A 19,506-nucleotide genomic window follows, 5' to 3' on the forward strand; every position below is an offset into this window, starting at 1 on the left:
GTACAGTGTTGCCAGGTTCTGTGCAACAGCGCTCAAAATTCATTGGATGATGGCCTGTGCTATAAATTAGATTTAATGAGCACTTACTGTGCCATATTAGAGCACTTTGTAACTTGATAGACACTGTATACATATACTGTATACTTCCACATACTAACCTTTTATGTTCTCCTATACCCACCTAATGCGCCTTTTTCTTTTTGATTCTTGCTTTTTACGTATACTTTTAGTTTTTAATTAATGTATCTTTCATATCTTCTAGCTTTTCATAATTTTTTTTTTAGATTTTATTTTTACACTTGACATATTATTTATGTTTTTAATGGCTATATCCCACTTTACTTATGCTGGTCTATGTCTGTAATCAAGATTTTGTTTGCTTTATGATTGTGTGTATTTTTTATTTTGTTCTTGTAAGAGCCATTTGGTATTGTGGTTAGGGTACTAGCCTAGCAACCAGGAGACCATGAGTTCTAGTCCTACATTAGTGATAAAGACCTAGGAAGAAGGCAAGGACAAACCTCTCAAACTGTTACCAAGAAAACTGCAGGGATATGTCCAGGCAGTCACAACCAAAAACAAAGACAAAATCTGCCTTGAGTAGCTCTGATTAGGTGTCTATAAACGATGATGATGATGATGATGATGATGATGATGATGATGATGATGATGATGATAATGATGATGATGATTTCAGGGAAACAGTACTAGAGAAATATATGTTACAAAGAACAGCAGAAAAAAATTCCATTTAAAAAGAGGGGTTTGGAGAAATATTATAGCTATTTATATTAGGGGATTGCATCAAGCCTTAATTACATTAAATAATATTCATCACCTTATCCTTTGAACCAATAGAACACCATTGTTCTGTTTTTACCTTTTTCTGTACCATTTTACAAATGTAAGATTTTGTAGCCAAAGATTCATATTTGGAAAAAAATGTTTATTAGGCCTAAATAAATAAAAAACAATATACATATACTTAGGTGTATATATCTAGGATGGATGTTGACATGGATTTTTTTTTTCTTTTTTCTATTGTGAATGCTTGGCTGAAGCCACAAAAGCATCCGTCTTTGTTCTGCCTTTGCAAATGCTTTCTTATTTATGTTTACTCTGAAGGAACTCCCATTCCAAAGAGATTTGAAGCACTATAACTGAGCAGCCTGATCCTAAGTTTCTTGATTAATTCCCACACAGCTCAGGGGTAACTTACTCTTAAGTACAAATGTACAGGATTCCACCTTGATGATTTAACAGCTGTCTTGAAGACAGAAACTTGCATGCACACAAATATGGCCTGGATTGTGGAAATAATGAGGGAAAGAGGGAGGAAGGGACTCACCACGATCACTCTGGTGCTGCTAAACAACTTAGTAACTTGCTGGATTTCTAGGTCTCTCTACTTTTAACTCCCTCAGAATTGAAAACATGGAATGCTGAAAACATGGGTGCATTGGAAAATCTTTGTTACAGTTTGGGGTCAGGGAGGAAGTCAGGGTTTGCACATCTGTACATGGGAAGACCGAAGAGTTGAATGGTGACAATGAAAAGGTAGCTAGCCACCTCCTGCATGGACCACTTGCAAATGCTGGTGATAACAAGTGATGGTGATGTACAGCCAATGGGATGGGACCACAGAAGCAAATGGGGTGGCTGAGTGTGCATTTAAAACTAGTGTGTTCAAGTTTTTGTTTTTTTCCTTAGTCCTTCACAGAACCCATTCAAGTTCTCATGGAATCCTAGGGTTCTATGGAATCCAGTTGGGCGAGGGCATATCATTTATGATCCAGAAACGAAGTGTTCATTCTGTTTGACTCAAATAATGAGGTGGAAAGGACTTTCAGGGTCTGATTAAACAGGGAAACTGTGGAGCTTTTATGATGGCTTTAAGATGCTGCTTCATTATTGGCAGAAATATGTAGTGAATGGTGGTGAAATAAATACAGGTAACAAAAGAGCTTATGTCAAGGGTTGTTTTCTGGCTTCATTAAAGTTATGGAGGTGGAAGCATTATTTTTTTCCAACCCTTGTATATAGTGATCTGTACATCTTTAGTACACATAGCATGAATTAGCAGCGGAACATGTAAAATTATGAAACTTCCTTTTCAGTGGACATATTACAGAGTGTCCACTTACTGCTGCTCTGTATGATATAAAAAAATGCTCATTTCTCTGACTTATGACTGTACTTTGAGTCAATATTTTAAAAAAATGATTATGAAAAATGTTAAGAGGAAAATAATTTTTATTTTCTATTTCCTTCCTTTCATGGGTGAAATATCAACATCAGCTTCTAAAGAACAACATTAAACTTTCCATTTGATACATTCAAGAGGGAAGGGTCATGTCTCTGAATGCATATATATAGAATACACACACACTGTATATATAAAGATTTTTAAAAAGGAATATAAAAACTAATGCAAACTAATATAAAGTAAATATAAAGTAAAAAAAAAGAAATCAAAGAGAAATAAATCAAAGAGAAAGCTAAAAGTGCAAGAAATGGGAAAAAAGTAGAACAAAAATAGAAAAGAAAGAAAAAAGATACAAAGAAGTAGCTTCTTCTTTACAACAGTTGTAAGTACAATTATAAATTTACCTCTTACTCTACAGTTACAACTTAACTCTCTTCTTCTATAATCTATCCTGTCCAATCATCAAAACCATAAACCATAAGTTCATTTTTTTTCTGTTTCAAACAAAAAGTCCAAAAGGAGTTTCCAGTTAGCAGAAAACCTAGATATTGACTTTTCTCTGATCAAAGAAGTTAATTTAGCCATCTCAGCAAGTTCCATCATCTTCACCAATCATTCCTCTGTTATGGGTAGTGCTGAATCTTTCCATCTTTTTGCACACAATAATCTTGCTGCAGTTTTCATGTACAAATACAAAGTTCCATGACTTTTTTCCAACTGTTTGTCCATCAATCCCAAAAGAAAAGCCTTGGTTCTCAATTGTATATTAATCTTTAAAATTCTCTGTCAATGCAGAGGAGATTTCATAACAAAAAATATATTGCTTGATTTTAAGATGGGAGGTGGGGGAGGCACTAAATTCCTCTTTGCATTAATCCCAGATTGCAACATTAATTAAAAGGTGTCTTCAGTATTGTGAAAGGCAAGCAAAGACCTCTTAACTGGAAGCAAATTCTATCAGTAGCATGGTGATGTACAGCACACTGCCCACAAAGAGGCACTCATGGATCTAAAGACTTGTGCTGCATTGTACATGCTGCTATGGTACTGATAACAGTCAGATTTCCTGGAATTCAGGGACACCTATAAGCTAACATATAAAGTTGTTAAGTAATACATTGTAATATATTGATAGCAATTGTCTGCAGTATGTTTTTGGGTTTGTTAACTGCCTTAGATACTCTAAATCTATTGGACATAAAATGCAAATAAGAAAAATGTAGTGTGACTATGTTGATTCAGGAATATTTTATATGCTCATTAATATGCTCATTAGCTACTGCATATAATAAGTGAACTCTTAGAGAAGACTATGTGACAACCCCATGAGTATCAAATGAATGTGTGATGATTAATAGTGTTTCAGTGATTATCAAATGATTCTTTAATGACTAAAAACTAACACTTTACTGTTGATTCATACAGAATGCAAAGAATCTCACTCTGATGAGAAATGACAATAGGAATACGTGTTTAAATTTAGAGATGGAATGTCCTTATGTGAGGCTATGAGTTTTTTTGTTTTTTTTTAAACTATAACAGCTAGAATGAAGGGCAGGGGGAAAAGCATTCCGCTGAATTTCAGTGATTATATTTAATAATCAGATTATTTATTTGCATCATTTTACAGATATAGTTTAATAGCCTTTACTTAACTTTATTCTTTTTCAGTGTTCAATGTGGGTTTCTTTTTTTCTTTTATTCAATTTTATTCATTCTATAAATGATCCCAAACTGTTATCTTCTACTAAGAGTTTTGATAAATATAGGTGAATAATATAGTTTTATCAGATGAAACACTAAGATAGAATTTAAATAAGATTGCAAAGCAAGTGAGCTTTCAATTAACAGGGGTTAGTGACCAACCATAGCCAGTATCTAAATGCAATCAATCAATTAAAAACAAATATTAAGGACAGTTAAGTTCACCTCAGAGTTTGATATTCTGTATTTTTACATAAAAATGTTTGCAGCTTTGCTGACTAAAACTTAAGACAGGATTGTGAATCTATTTTGAAAACAGAGAATTCCTTTTGTAAGTAATGAACAATTCAATAATTGTCATATAATTAGGACTTCAAAAAGGTCATGTATAAATTGAACACAGAAGTGTCTCCATAATGAACTTCTATATTCTTTTATGGCAAATGTAATAATGTCTGGAATACAAAAATTTGTGTGGCATTTGCAATAGATGTAACTGAACATTTCCTTGCCTGTGAAGTTTTGATTATTATTCCATCTCTGAAAAATGTGCCTGCACACTATACCAAAAATTGCTTATGAAATTCCCCTCAATTTTCAGATAAATATGTTGTACATTATTGAAAGATCTTGCTTAAAGAAAATAAATCCATAACAACTTTTTCCCATGATCAGAAAACTTCTAAGAAGAGCATTTTAAACAGCCAAGCAGCAATAACTACAGTAAGCACTGACTTAAATGTGTCATAGATACACATATCAATATATTTGATGATAAAGGGAAATTATGCACAGATATTACTTATTTATTTAGAAAATTTATATGGCTGCCCATATTAAATACATCACCACAACAACTCCCTCCCACAAAAATAACCACCCCAAAATGAAACCTAACTGAGTAAAACCCAACCATAATACATCAAATGAAGAATCAGACTGCCAATACAACTGCACCTCTATTGGCCTCAACAAATACTCTGGCCCAATGTCTGGGGGAAAAGCCAAGTCTTCACAGCCTTCCAATAGATTTATAGTATTGTCAAATAATGAATTATCTAGTTTAATCTTCTGAATCAACTTTCTGTGTAACAGAATGAGAGGCCTCATGTATCATACAACCATAATGTGGTATCATTTGGTTGAGATCTGATAGCATGTGGTCTGTACTCAGTCACTGTGGCTTGCAAATCATGATTGGTATAGCACAGTGTATGAACCTAAAGTATTTCTTGACTATTCCTTTATGCAACAAAGTTATATCTTTATTTATTTCAGTTGTACTATGCCCAATCCTGAAAGCAATAGTTGGCTAACAATCTCATCATAACATTAAACACACACACACACACAAAGGACAGGGGGAAAAAAACACTTTAATATACAGGAAAAAAAATCAGAATCAAAATGTAAAACCAAAAAGTGCAAAAGTCACACACTTGCAAACCCTACCTTCATTCAAAGAATACAGATGGGTCTTATCAGCTTTCCTAAAGCCTAGGAGATATGGAGCTGGCATTCTTGTTAGTTGTCAGTACTACATAATTTTAACACTTGGTATTAATATTGATTACTAGATCTTCCAGAATCTTCCCTTTTCAACACAGTTTTATTATTTTTATTTGAATTTCCTATTGCACTATTGTTTTCACCAGTAGTAAAATCTGGCTAAATTATTTTATGTACTAGATTTTTGCATGCTTTTTCTTCAATACATTGTTTTTAAAAATTCAGTTAAATTCCTGTATAGTTGTTAGTCATCAAGAGACTACAGTCTAACATCTAACATATTGAAACAATCAAAGATAGACCTAAATTTCTGAAGGCATTTATCCTCTCACTTTGCTTTATGTACTTCAGTAAATTGCATCCAAATGACTCTCCTTTTCAGCCACAGACTATCGACACCTTTTAATTGTGAAAGTAGAAATATGCATTTATGTTGCTGCTTAAGCACAACAGTTACCAACCAGCACATTGTGATCTAAGTTGTCAGCTCCATTTAAACATTACCTAATTATATAGGATCTGTAGGTTTCTCTACAGCTTATCTTTGTATTCTCAGTTTTCAATCTGCGCAAGAGCCTGAATAGTGTGAAGGCAATGATATGTATCTCTAGAAAATATGGCAATGTTATATTACATGGTGGTCATGTAATATGGCATCTGCGGGGTGGAGGTAGGGGGTCAAAATTGGCAAGATGGAGGAGTGACTTCATGATCAAAGCCTTACCCATTTTGTATGTACCCACACATACAAAAGGGGCAGAGCTTTATTGCGATCCAGCCTTCCCACATGGACACTGCTGAGTTACTGTTCCAGACAGACTATTATAGTTTATCTACTACAAATTGCAGTGAGTACAGACAGACCTGAAAAAGAAACCAATATGTAATGCAAGAGAACTATTAATCACACTATGCAAGAATGATATATGCACTGAAGAGCATTTTACTCTTTCAAAACTTTCCTCCAGGCTTATTCCAGAAATCAGTTCCAAATTTGCAGTGCCAAATATTCTCAGACCTTTCTTTCCTCTTCTTATGGTTTCAAAGCCATCTCTTATCTACCTATAATATATTACTCAGTGGTAGAGCACCTGCTTGATACTGGGTGTAGGTACTCACAAGGAGGGGAATGCTCTGTGTGCTGCCTTGAACTCCTGGAGGCTGTGTATAAATAGCTGCTGTGATGGCTGTTATATAGATTTTGTGTGTTTGTGTGTGTGTGTATAGTGTGTGTGTGTATACATATATATAGTGTGTGTGTGTATATATATATAGTGTGTGTGTGTATATGTGTGTGTATACTGTATATATATATATGTGTGTGTATACTGTATATATATGTATGTGTGCATATGTGTGTATAGAGAGAGAGTGTGTGTGTGTATAGAGAGAGTGTGTATGTGTGTGTGTGTATAAACACTAAGCCTCTGAGAGTTTAAAACCTAGATATCTGATGAATTACCTCTCCCTCTTGTATCTACTTGACCTAACATAGCATGCCCTCTTGAAATCCTTGCAGGATTCCCTCAGTTTTGCATCCACAGAATGTTCTCCTTGTTCAGTTACAAATAGCTTTGATGCTTGTGACATTTTGCTAGTAACCCAAGCTAAGATGGGCATCCACAGGGGTCTGCTGCCTTCATCAGAATAATGTTTGCCCACTGTGCTGCTTTCATCATCCCGTCCTCCCTCATTGCTGCTGAGTGCCAACTTAAAATGTATTCGTTCACCCAGGAGTTTGATTACATTTGTGCTGCTGTGCCTTCTGTTTTTCCTTTTTCCCCTCGTGTTGTAAAGATTTTCAGCTGTTCTGCAGCATCAAATTCACCTAGTTAATACTTGGATAGGAGCCCAGCAGAGCTGTAGTCTAAACTGGGAAGTCAACAAACAAACAAACAAACTAGAAGAAAGCAATAGAAATGACTTCCATGTTGTTGCCAAGAAAACTGCATGGACATGTCCATAAGGTCAACTGAGTTGCACTTTATATTTATAATGGTTCTAATTAGATCGTATTGTAAAACAAATTTTTACTCTTAAGTGTTTTTAAACAATAGTATCACAGCACTGGGATTATTTTTTAACAGACACAGGACAAATACTTTATAAAGAATGTATATATAAACCTCCTGACTATACAGACAAGAGACCCATGATTTTGCTCATGTATTTTTCATCCAAAATCTATTGAGCAACATTCTTACGCAATTTTCTCCCAGTTGTCCCTAAAAATAATTTAGATACTTGTTTGCCAGTAATATGAATGATTTTCATATCTGTCTTAAACTATTCATGAGTGATTTTTTAAAATAGTATTATAGCATAATCATTGCCAGGAAAAACATAGTAGTGCTTGTACAAATACAATATATCCTAGCAGTCTATCCAATTTGGATTTATAATATCAGTAAGATAACATACATCACATATAAGTGCACCAAGAATAATATTTCTTCACTATTTATACTTTGTGGAGTGTAATCCATATATAGCTTCCTTCTATGGTTGACCATTAGGCATTAAAGAGATTCTGGATACTGGAAGATTCATCATAAGCTGGCTGGCCATTGGCTTTCATTAGCAGGAAAGCATATTAAACCTTGCAGTTAGAAATGAGATTTTTGACTAGGGTATAGTTAATAGTATCTCTATCTTTGAGCTTGTTCTTAGACATTTTGTTTTACCATTTTTTGATAGATGGCTACCTTAAATAAAGTTCTGAAAAACACAAACAATTTTAAAAGTATCTACAGATAACCATTTTCAATAACAGAAATTCATATTCATCTGAATTATAATTACACCCACACAATGTATACATACATACACAGAGATAGAATATGTGCATATGCATATGTGCATATACACATTATATTACAGCCTTCTCCATATGCTGCTCTTAGAAATGATGGATGGCAATATCTGAGTGAGATTTTTTGGAAACAGCCATAGCTTCTATTGGCTAGATTCATACATCATATTAAGAATTAATGTGGTTTATGCGCCTTAGTATGGTTTGATTTGTAATTCATGGTTCATGGCCAAACCTTATGTGTGAACCAATCCAGTATAATTTATTTTACAATAATGTTTAAAGGATGAAGTGTGGTCTCTTCTCCAAAATCTGGGGTCTTAAAAGGAGGGTTTTACTAGAAACTTGAACACCAAAATGTTTAGATTAATTTTATAACTGTTTTTAATAAAGCAAAGTACTTGTACTAGCAGAAAAGTCACTCTTTGAGGAAAAACAAAAAGAACAAAAGCTACATCTGACTAGATATGTCTGTATGGAATATATAAAGTAAAGACAGGTATATTCAAAATTTTAGTAAGAGTATCTGCATCAAGCAAAATCCATCATAAATAATCAGTTTGATTTAGATTTGCCATCCAGTTCAGTTTGAATTTATGATCTGATACTAAAATAATATAAACAATTTGTACACATGCACAGAAGTCTTCTAAATATTTTTGGAGGCACCAAATTTGATTCAGTTCCTTTAATACTACTAATTCTGTTTGGAGATTTGATTTGTATATATGCAAATCAAATTTCTAAATCAAATATTCTGTTCATTGATCAAACATTGCATTCATTCATTTGCTAATGGATGGCAGTCCTTTTCCCAGCCAATAAAGATTCACACTTACTTTTAACTTTGTTCTACCTACAAACAGTAAATTAAGCACAAATGTATCAATATATTATATGAACAAAAATAATGGGAAACTAGATTGTGTGAGTGCTACTTATTTTCTAAGATTTACCAGTGCAAACCAGAATAGAGTTGCTCAATGCTTCCAGAAGAAATGATATGATATACTCCCATCAAATGGATAGGACATTCACCACAAATAAATTTTTTTGACTGATTTGTAGCTGAATAAAGACAAGAAACAGAAGTACATTTTGGTAGAAACAACACAGCATTAGAAAGACAGCTGCAGAACAGGGAAAACAGTGTCATTTCCATCTTAGGGACACAGTCAACTGCAGAATGCATAATGTGAGGTAATTTAATCAAAACACATTTTCAGTTCTATGCTAATAGGAAGTGCTTCTATTTTCATGACAGAAATAAAAGAAAAATCAGTTAGGGTTGAACAAATATTCTGCCATGAATTATTTATCAAACAAGTTTTGCCTCTTTTTGTGCTGGTGGGATATCCATAAGCAAATTGTAATTTCCTTCAAATTTCCCTGTTGTTTAAAGTTATTCCATCAATTTCATCTCATTTTACTAACTCTGTAGAGTGATTGTAATATATTCCTCTCCATGCCTCTTATTTGTTAATCAGTATTCCAGCTGTGTGGGATGTTCTGCTGGTGTAGCAATCAAACAATGCTAAGCCAAGAAAGTCATATCATACTCTTTCCTTCTTCTCTACATGAAATATTTTTCCTGTTTGTTTAAAAGATTGTGAGCAGGATGGCACTCCGGAATACTGCAGTGATTTTGCTAGATCTTACACTGTCCTTGTGTGCAATCAAGAAGTTCTTCAGATGTGGCGTTCAGTGACAAATCTATACATGGGGTGGCAGAGGGGACATATCCAAAGAATATTTGGAACTCTGCAAAGAATAAAAGATGGTTGCGGAATCTGCTAGGCATTATTACAAAATCTGATAATAATGGGGTTTGCTTATTTGTTTGGAATGAAATGAACAATCTTTATTGTGGTCAAAGAAATTACACTTGTTTGTTTAAACTAAAATCTCAGAAGTTCATCAGGTCTTATTGCAAGGTTTCACAAGTCTTTATATTCTTGCTGAAAAATATACACAATTTCAAGTTCAAATTCTGTGGCTGTGTCTAGAGTTGTTAAGTATATTGCATTTGTGATTGACTAAGAATTCTATTTCAGGCATTATACTGTACTTACTAAGTATTGAACCCATGAAGTAGGAGTAGTCCCATACTTTAAAGTATTACCCTCAATATTGGATTAATGACATAGTCTTTTCACAGCCATGATCACATACAGTTCAGAGAAGTACTTTTGGAAGCCCAGCTATATGTGTAGAATTGTAGTATGCAACAATTCAGAATCAGACAGCAAAAGGTTCTGATCACATGAAAACTTGCTAATATATGGTTTTTAAAAAGTCCTCCTTACATAAGTTCATACCTTTCATGAAATAATGGGGAAGAGGCTATGTGATGCATAGTGTGCTCTACTTCAGTTCATACACAAAGTTCACTCATATATTAAGCTAAGGTTTACAGTAATTATGGCTGAAAAGTTATAAAGACATGAAAGGTTATATATCACTTACATCTAACATTACATGTAATGTTAAGCCAACATTATATTATAGCCTAGCAAAAACGTGTGAACCCAGACAGTAAAAATTAGACCAGAATGGGTTTATATATTGGATTTCATACAAATGGATTTGTTTAGTATTCAGGATATATATTAACTAAAAGACAATAAATGTGTATAATGCAGTCTTGATCTTTTATTTATTTATTTGATTTCTATAAAACAATTTAAACAATACAAACTAAATACATATGATCTCCAAGTAAAACAATTGCCATAGATGTTAATATAGCCAAGAAACAGGGCCCTTAACACACTTGGGCACCAAACCCAGGGACATAACCAGATCTTTGCAGCCTTATGAAAGGCCAACAATGTCAGGGTCATCCTAATCTCTGAAGGGAGAATGTTCCAGAGGGTAGGCGCTATGGCAGAGAAGGCACGTCTCCTAGTCCCCACCAGCCGACATTCCTTGGCTGATGGGACCCGTAACATGCCTAATGTGTCAGATTGAGTTGGACAGGTAGAAACAACTGGGAGAAAACGGTCCCATAAGTAATCCAGTCCCAAGCCATGAAGTGCTTTAAAGGTGACAACCAGCACCTTTAATTCCACCTGGAAGTACACTGGCAACCAATGCAGCTCACGTAGCAGTGGTGTTAAATGTGTTGCATATCTGACACCATTTACTACCCATGCAGCTGCATTCTGCACCAGTTGAAGCTTCTGAATGCTCTTCAAGGGCATCCCCATGTAGAGTGTTTGCAGTAATCCAGATGATTACTGAAATTATCCTGATAACAATTTTACCTAAACTAGTGTGAGCAGCTGACAGACATAGGATTATATATAACCTTTGTATTTTGTACTATGCCCCTTTGGATTTATCTTCAAAATTAAGTGGTGTGACTGTCATGATGATTATCACAATTGTGTTGTGTTATCATGGTTTTCCAGCATTTTGAGATGAGAAAACGTATGAAAACTGTAGTGTGGCTCCTAAATAAGTTCAACTCAATTTAAAACATGATGTAACGCTTCACCCACTGCAGCTCTCATATCCATCAAAACTATGTGCAGAACTCTCTCTAACTTCCCCAAAGCCTTTCATTCTTTATCTATAGCAACAACTAATAGAAAGCATTTAATTTCTTGCTGTGAAAGTTTAACCTGCAAATATTTTTTTATACATCATTCCTCTGCCCAAAAGAACATGTTGAGGTTTTATTCTGCACTGACAAAACTGTCCATTATCTAGTTGTAATTTATTATACCAGCTGATTCTTCCAAGTTGTCTCCAAAGGCAGTCCCACATAAAACATGTTGCTGTAGTCCAGATGGGTTGTGATCAGGATGTGAATTACTGATGCAAGGACATCTTGGTCTAGGTAGGGTCATAGCAAGAGTACTAGCTAAAGCTGCACACCCCCAGCCTTGGTTTCCAACTGCTTAAACAGGAGAAAAGGGTTCAGACCTAAAACACTTTGGGTGGTAACTATCAGGACTGCCAAGGTTGTCCAGATGTTTGCTGATAATAAGCAGCTGCATCTTGCTATGAAATTAATCTGAGCTTGTTTTGTTATATCCATATTATCGCAACCTCCACATACTGGATCATGACTTCCACAGCATCTCTGGCTTATTATATATCACCTGAGGTGATAGTACACAATTAGTATCATCACCTTCTGACACCTCACTCTGAACTGATAGATAACCTCTCCCACCAGCTTTATGTAAACAACCTGGGCATGAAATCCCATGGAATACCACATGAAATTCTTAAAAAACCTAAAAGGACAAAAAAGAGTGCACTCCCCCATCTAAATCTCAACAAAATCATCCACCACAGTAATCAATGGTGTTCACATCTCAGGATCAGGCTTGAATCCAGATTGGAAAGGATACAGACAATCCTCTTCTACATAATCTGTATCAGAATTGTTACCACCTTCTCACCAACCTCTTCTCCAAAAGGGAAAGTCGGTAAGAAAGTTGTGACAATTTCTATTAAAAGGGAAGGTTGAGACTGTGTGAAAGTTATCAAATACAGCTGCATCCAAATATGGCTTCTTCAAGAAAGGTCAGGTAAAGTAGCACTTGTTGTTGTTTATTCGTTTAGTCGTTTCCGACTCTTCGTGACTTCATGGACCAGCCCACGCCAGAGCTTCCTGTCGGTCGTCAACATCCCCAGCTCCCCCAGGGATGAGTCCGTCACCTCTAGAATATCATCCATCCACCTTGCCTTTGGTTGGCCCCTCTTCCTTTTGCCCTCCACTCTCCCTAGCATCAGCATCTTCTCCAGGCTGTCCTGTCTTCTCATTATGTGGCCAAAGTATTTCAGTTTTGCCTTTAATACCATTCCCTCAAGTGAGCAGTCTGGCTTTATTTCCTGGAGGATGGACTGGTTTGATCTTCTTGCAGTCCAAGGCACTCTCAGAATTTTCCTCCAACACCACAGTTCAAAAGCATCAATCTTCCTTCTCTCAGCCTTCCTTATGGTCCAGCTCTCGCAGCCATATGTTACTACAGGGAACACCATTGCTTTAATGATGTGGACCTTTGTTGTCAGTGTGATGTCTCTGCTCTTAACTATTTTATCGAGATCTGTCATTGCTCTTCTCCCAAGGATTAAGCGTCTTCTGATTTCCTGACTGCAGTCAGCATCTGCAGTAATCTTCGCACCTAGAAATACGAAGTCTTTCACTGCTTCTACATTTTCTCCCTCTATTGGCCAGTTATCAATCAAGCTGGTTGCCATAATGTTGGTTTTTTTGAGGTTTAGCTGCAAACCAGCTTTTGCACTTTCTTCTTTCACCTTGATCATAAGGCTCCTCAGTTCCTCTTCGCTTTCAGCCATCAAAGTGGTATCATCTGCATATCTGAGATTGTTAATGTTTCTTCCAGCAATTTTAACTCCAGCCTTGGATTCCTCAAGGCCAGCTTGTCGCATGATGTGTTCTGCATACAAGTTGAATAGGTAGGGTGAGAGTATACAGCCCTGCCATACTCCTTTCCCAATCTTAAACCAGTCCGTTGTTCTGTGGTCTGTTCTTACTGTTGCTACTTGGTCGTTATACAGATTCTTCAGGAGGCAGACAAGATGACTTGCTATCCCCATACCACTAAGAACTTGCCACAATTTGTTATGGTCCACACAGTCAAAGGCTTTAGAAGAGTCAATAAAACAGAAATAGATGTTTTTCTGAAACTCCCTGGCTTTTTCCATTATCCAGCGGTTATTGGCAATTTGGTCCCTAGTTCCTCTGCCTTTTCTAAACCCAGCTTGTACATCTGGCAATTCTTGCTCCATTAACTGCTGAAGTCTACCTTGCAGGATCTTGAGCATTACCTTACTGGCATGTGAAATGAGTGCCATTGTTCGATAGTTTGAACAGTCTTTAGTGTTTCCCTTTTTTGGTATGGGGATATAAGTTGATTTTTTTCCAATCTGATGGCCATTCTTGTGTTTTCCAAATGTGCTGGCATATAGCATGCATTACCTTGACAGCATCATCTTGCAAGATTTTGAACAGTTCAGCTGGGATGCCGTCATCTCCTGCTGCCTTGTTATTAGCAATGCTTCTTAAGGCCCACTCAACCTCACTCTTCAGGATGTCTGGCTCTAGCTCACTGACCACACCGTCAAAGCTATCCCCAATGTTGTTATCCTTCCTATACAGGACTTCTGTATATTCTTGCCACCTTTTCTTGATCTCTTCTTCTTCTGTTAGGTCCTTGCCATCTTTTTTTTTATCATACCCATTTTGGCCTGGAATTTACCTCCAATGTTTCTAATTTTCTGGAAGAGGTCTCTTGTCCTTCCTATTCTCTTGTCTTCTTCCACTTCCGCGCATTACTTGTTTAAAAATAATTCCTTATCTCTTCTGGCTAACCTCTGGAATTTTGCATTTAATTGGGCATATCTCCCCCTATCACTGTTGCCTTTTGCTTTCCTTCTTTCTTGGGCTACTTCTAGTGTATCAGCAGACAGCCATTTTGCCTTCTTGGTTTTCTCTTTCTTTGGGATGTATTTTGTTGCCCCCTCCTGAACAATGCTGCCAACTTCTGTCCATAGTTCTTCCAGGACCCTATCTACTAAGTCCAGTCACTTAAATCGATTCTTCACCTCCACTGCATATTCCTTAGGAATATTAGTGAGCTCATATCTAGCTGATCTGTGGGTCTTCCCTAATCTCTTTAGTCTGATCCTAAATTGTGCAAGAAGACGTTCGTGATCTGAACTACAGTCAGCTCCAGGCCTTGTTTTTACTGACTGTACAGATGTCCACCACCTTTGGTTGCAAAGGATGTAGTCAATCTGATTTCGGTGCTGTCCATCTGGTGAAGTCCATGTATAAAGCCGTCTCTTAGGTTGTTGGAAGAGAGTGTTTGTTATGCAGAGTGAGTTGTCTTGGCAAAATTCTATCAGCCTATGTCCTGCTTCATTTTGTTCTCCCAGGCCATACTTACCTGTAATTCGAGGTGTCATTTGACTGCCCACCCTAGCATTCCAGTCTCCTGTGATGAAAATAACATCTCTTTTAGGCGTGTTGTCCAGTAGGTGCTGCAGATCCTCATAGAACTGCTCTACTTCAGCTTCTTCAGCATTTGTGGTTGGGGCGTATATTTGGATCACTGTGATGTTAGATGGCTTGCCCTGAATTCGAATTGAGATCATTCTGTCGTTTTTGGGGTTGTATCCAAACACTGCTTTAGCCACTTTACTATTAATTATGAAGGCTACTCCATTTCTTCTGTGGTCCTCTTGTCCACAGTAGTAGATCTGGTGGTCATTTGATGTGAAGTGGCCCATTCCAGTCCATTTCAGTTCACTGACACCCAAAATGTCTATCTTTAATCTTGACATCTCACCAATAACCACATCCAATTTGCCCTGGCTCATAGATCTTACATTCCAGGTTCCAATGGTGTGTTGATCCTTAGAACATCGAATTCGCCGTTCACCACCAGCACCGTCGGCCGCTAGCCGTCCATTCGGCTTTGAGCTAGCTGCGTCATCACGTCTGGGGCTAGTTGAACTCATCCTCTGTTCCTCCCCAGTAGCATTTTGACCATCTTCTGACCTGGGGGTCTCATCTTCCGATGGTATACCGACATATCTCTGGTTGTACTGATCCATTTAGTTTTCACGGCAAGAATACTGGGGTGGGTTGCCATTATCTTCCCCGGGGATCGCATTTAGTCTGACCTCTCTGTCATGACCTTCCCGTCTTGGGTGGCCCTTCACGGTTTAGCTCATGGCATCATTGAGGTGCTCAAGCTCCAGCACCACGACAAGGTAACGATCCTTTGCTGAAGAAAGTAGCACTTCCCTCAATCAAATACTGATTCTCTCCAAGATTTAGCTATTCATACTGTGAGGAGGAGCCAGGAGAGGCATGAGTCAAGCCCACAGATTGCAGAGAATCCTATCTACTTTCTTGGACTCTGAAAGATCAGAAGAATCCTATAATTCATTAATTTACCACAACACAAGATGTTGTGTTGTTTGTTTGTTTGTTTGTTTGTTTGTTTGCCATCTTTAGCAAGTGACTCTAGGTGGCTTACAAAATACATAAATAAAAACATCATGTAAAAGCTGCATGGCAACACCAAATTAACTCAAAGTTTCTTACATACATGTCTAATTGCATAAGGACAAAACACACATACCAGGCTCTTTTAACATCCTGGCCAAGAAGAAACCACTGGGGCAGGTGATCCAATAAGTAACCTAGCCTTGTGCCATGCAGAGCTTTGAAGGTGGCAACCCAGCACCTAGAATTATTCTGCCATTCATATCCAAGAGTTTTTTGCTGGATGATTTACAGACACTTTTGAGTAGTGAAGCAAACAAAGGAAAGTGGTAATTTCTATATTTGCTTAGGTGTCTGTCTAACTGTATTAATTAGATTCTTACTTGCGTATCCTTGCATCTCCTGTACAAACAGTTGCTCCAAAAAATAACTGTGGTGCAATATATTAGCATATATTTTTAAAAAGTTTGTTATGCTAGAGATAAAAGGTTAAAAGGACACTGTTTATTCACAGTATGAATAGAAAGGCAGGAGAAGTGTAAGAAGCCTCATGAGGAGAAAGCCATTAAATTTGTTATGACTGTGTATTTCATTTTATCCTGGTAAACTTTTGACAAAAACACAATAAAAAGTAACAAATATATAGATGAAATAACTGACCGTATGTTACAAAACCTCTAATAGGACCGGCCCAATCTGATGTAAGAGAAAATGGGTAAGTCACCATTTAGAAAAGAAAAGCTACTTGGTCCAAGTGACTCTACGATAGATTTTAATATTACTTATAATTCTAAGCTAAATGCATTATCACAGCATTATGTATACACTCAGATGTGTATTCTACTGTACTTGTTTTCAATTAACAATATTCACTTAGGTTCCTTTTTGTGATCCATGGATTAATATATGTATTTCTGTATATTTTTGAATATCCAACTTCCATACTAGCCTTTTCACTCAGAATTTATAAATACATGACAAGAGAAGTATATAAAGATATGCATGTTGATTATAGTAATGATGGAAAAAATACAGTTTTGACTTTTCACCTATTTTCTCAGTATGGTCCCCCATTTCCCCAAAACCACTATTAGTCTCACTTGGAGTGTCAGGGACAGAAGTTTGATGTTCCTGTATTACATTCTCCAATGGATTGTAAGAAAATCTTCAGGTTGACCATGCAGATCAGAAAAGGAGCACTGTGTCATTGCCCCAATAAAAATGTACTTTTTAAAAAATAAACTTTCTGAGAAGATATAATAAAGGCACTAGAGAATCAAATATAGAAAATCCTGGATGTGTCTCACCTGACTGAATCAATCACAGCCACTTCTAAAACCATAGTTTTAAGCCAGCATCTTGAATTCTGTCTGAAACCTGACTTTCAACTCCACTTGCATTCTTACCAGTTGCTTAATTTAATATTCTATTTGTGTTTTTCATTCTGCTTCTTCTATTACATGCACCTTTGCCAGCATTACTACTAATGACTTTCTCTTCTTTTCATCAATAAAAAGATGTGCTCTAGAATGACAGTCAGATCATCTGCTAGAAACCAATTCAAGGTTGATAAGACAATACAAAAGAAAAAAGAAATTTATTCCATACCAGTGCCTGCCACATCTGTTCATGGTGTAGGAGAATAAAGATTTCCTTCTGTTTTCCATTGAGAAAGATAAAGTATCTTTTTCACTTGCTTGAACTAAGACAGCCATATTACCATAAGCCATAACTAGTTCATTCCTCTATAATAGCTATACCAAAATGCATGAAAAACTGAGACAGAGGATAAGGCTAGAGGTCTGATAGGCAGAATGAAATAGGATCACTGATAAGTGAGCTTATCCACCAACAATTGATTTCATAGCCATGCTTGTCCACTATGAATATCATTCCCCATCTCAACAGAGAAAAAGGCATTTATTTGCAACGGAACATTTGATGTGAAGATCTTTGGTGAGAAGCACACTGAACTGACATCTAGTAAAGTGGTTATAACAACTCTTTTGTTCCACAGTTTATATGCTTGGGCCTAAACAGTGCCTTGAATATTTCTCACATGTATGGAATTTCAATGACTTTTAGCAAAAAGAATATGGCATAGTGGGAGAAAACAATGATCTTTTTTTCTGATAAATAAATTGGATTATTTATTTTTTTGTAAAACCCAAGAAATGGTTTTGCTGAGAGGCTTTGAGAATACATTCATAAATGAATTTAAAATAAATATATGAATGAGATCCTTCCCTTTATATACTTTAATATATCTATATCTGTATATCTACATCTATATATCTTTAAAATATTTAGGCATCACTATTACTAATAATACATGGAAGAAATTAAGCAGGGAAATAAAACATTTCAACATTTTAGGGTATAAGTGAATTGCAGTGGTAAAAATGAATATCCTTGCAAGGCTCAATTTTCTATTTCAATGCCTCCCAGTGGAAATCCCAGAACAGGTTTTAATATATTAGCAAAAGAAAAAGAAAAAGAAAAAGAAAAGAAAGCTTTCATGAAATAAATAAATAAATAAATAAAGGGTTTTATATAAACCTCAGAAAGAGGGGCATATCCAAGTTGACAATATATTATCAAGCAGCACAGTTAGGGCATATGGTTCCATTCATATGGAACCCAAATTGAAACTATATTAGACACAAATAATTGTATAAATCAATGGTTCTTTCAGCCAAAATATTTTTCAAGGATAAATAAGATTGTAAATGTTTCACTAAAACAATGCTTCAAGTTTCGAAGGGTAAATACATAGCTTTCATAAAGGATATTTCTCCTTTAACTCCTTTAAATAAAATATATAGATTGGGATAATCACCATGGTCTGGCTAAAATGAAATTTTTGAGAGAATACAATCTTTACAGATGAAAAGATTTTTATGGTAATAAAGAATGTCTCAGTAAAGGTCTGATAGAGTAACAAATAGGTGATAATTTACCATGGTTCTTCTGGTATCAACAAAAATAACTTCTGGACAATAGGAATGTTAGAACTTCAGCAACACAGCCTCATACCAATTTCAAGAATTTAATACTTAACGACTTAGAACAATCAAAAGGAATAATCTCAAAAATGTATACTGTAGGTTATTATTGCAATTAGAAACAGGAGGTTCACCCCATGGTTTAAAGGAAGCTTGGGACACTCATCTTGGCAAATCCATACAGGTGTAATGATTGCCTATTCTGACATACTCAGCCTCACAAGCAGGTGCTTAGGGAAAACTGATTTATTGAAAGAATAGTGTGCAAATACAA

The sequence above is a fragment of the Candoia aspera genome, chromosome 8 (assembly GCF_035149785.1).
Source record: "Candoia aspera isolate rCanAsp1 chromosome 8, rCanAsp1.hap2, whole genome shotgun sequence".
NCBI lineage: Eukaryota > Metazoa > Chordata > Lepidosauria > Squamata > Boidae > Candoia > Candoia aspera.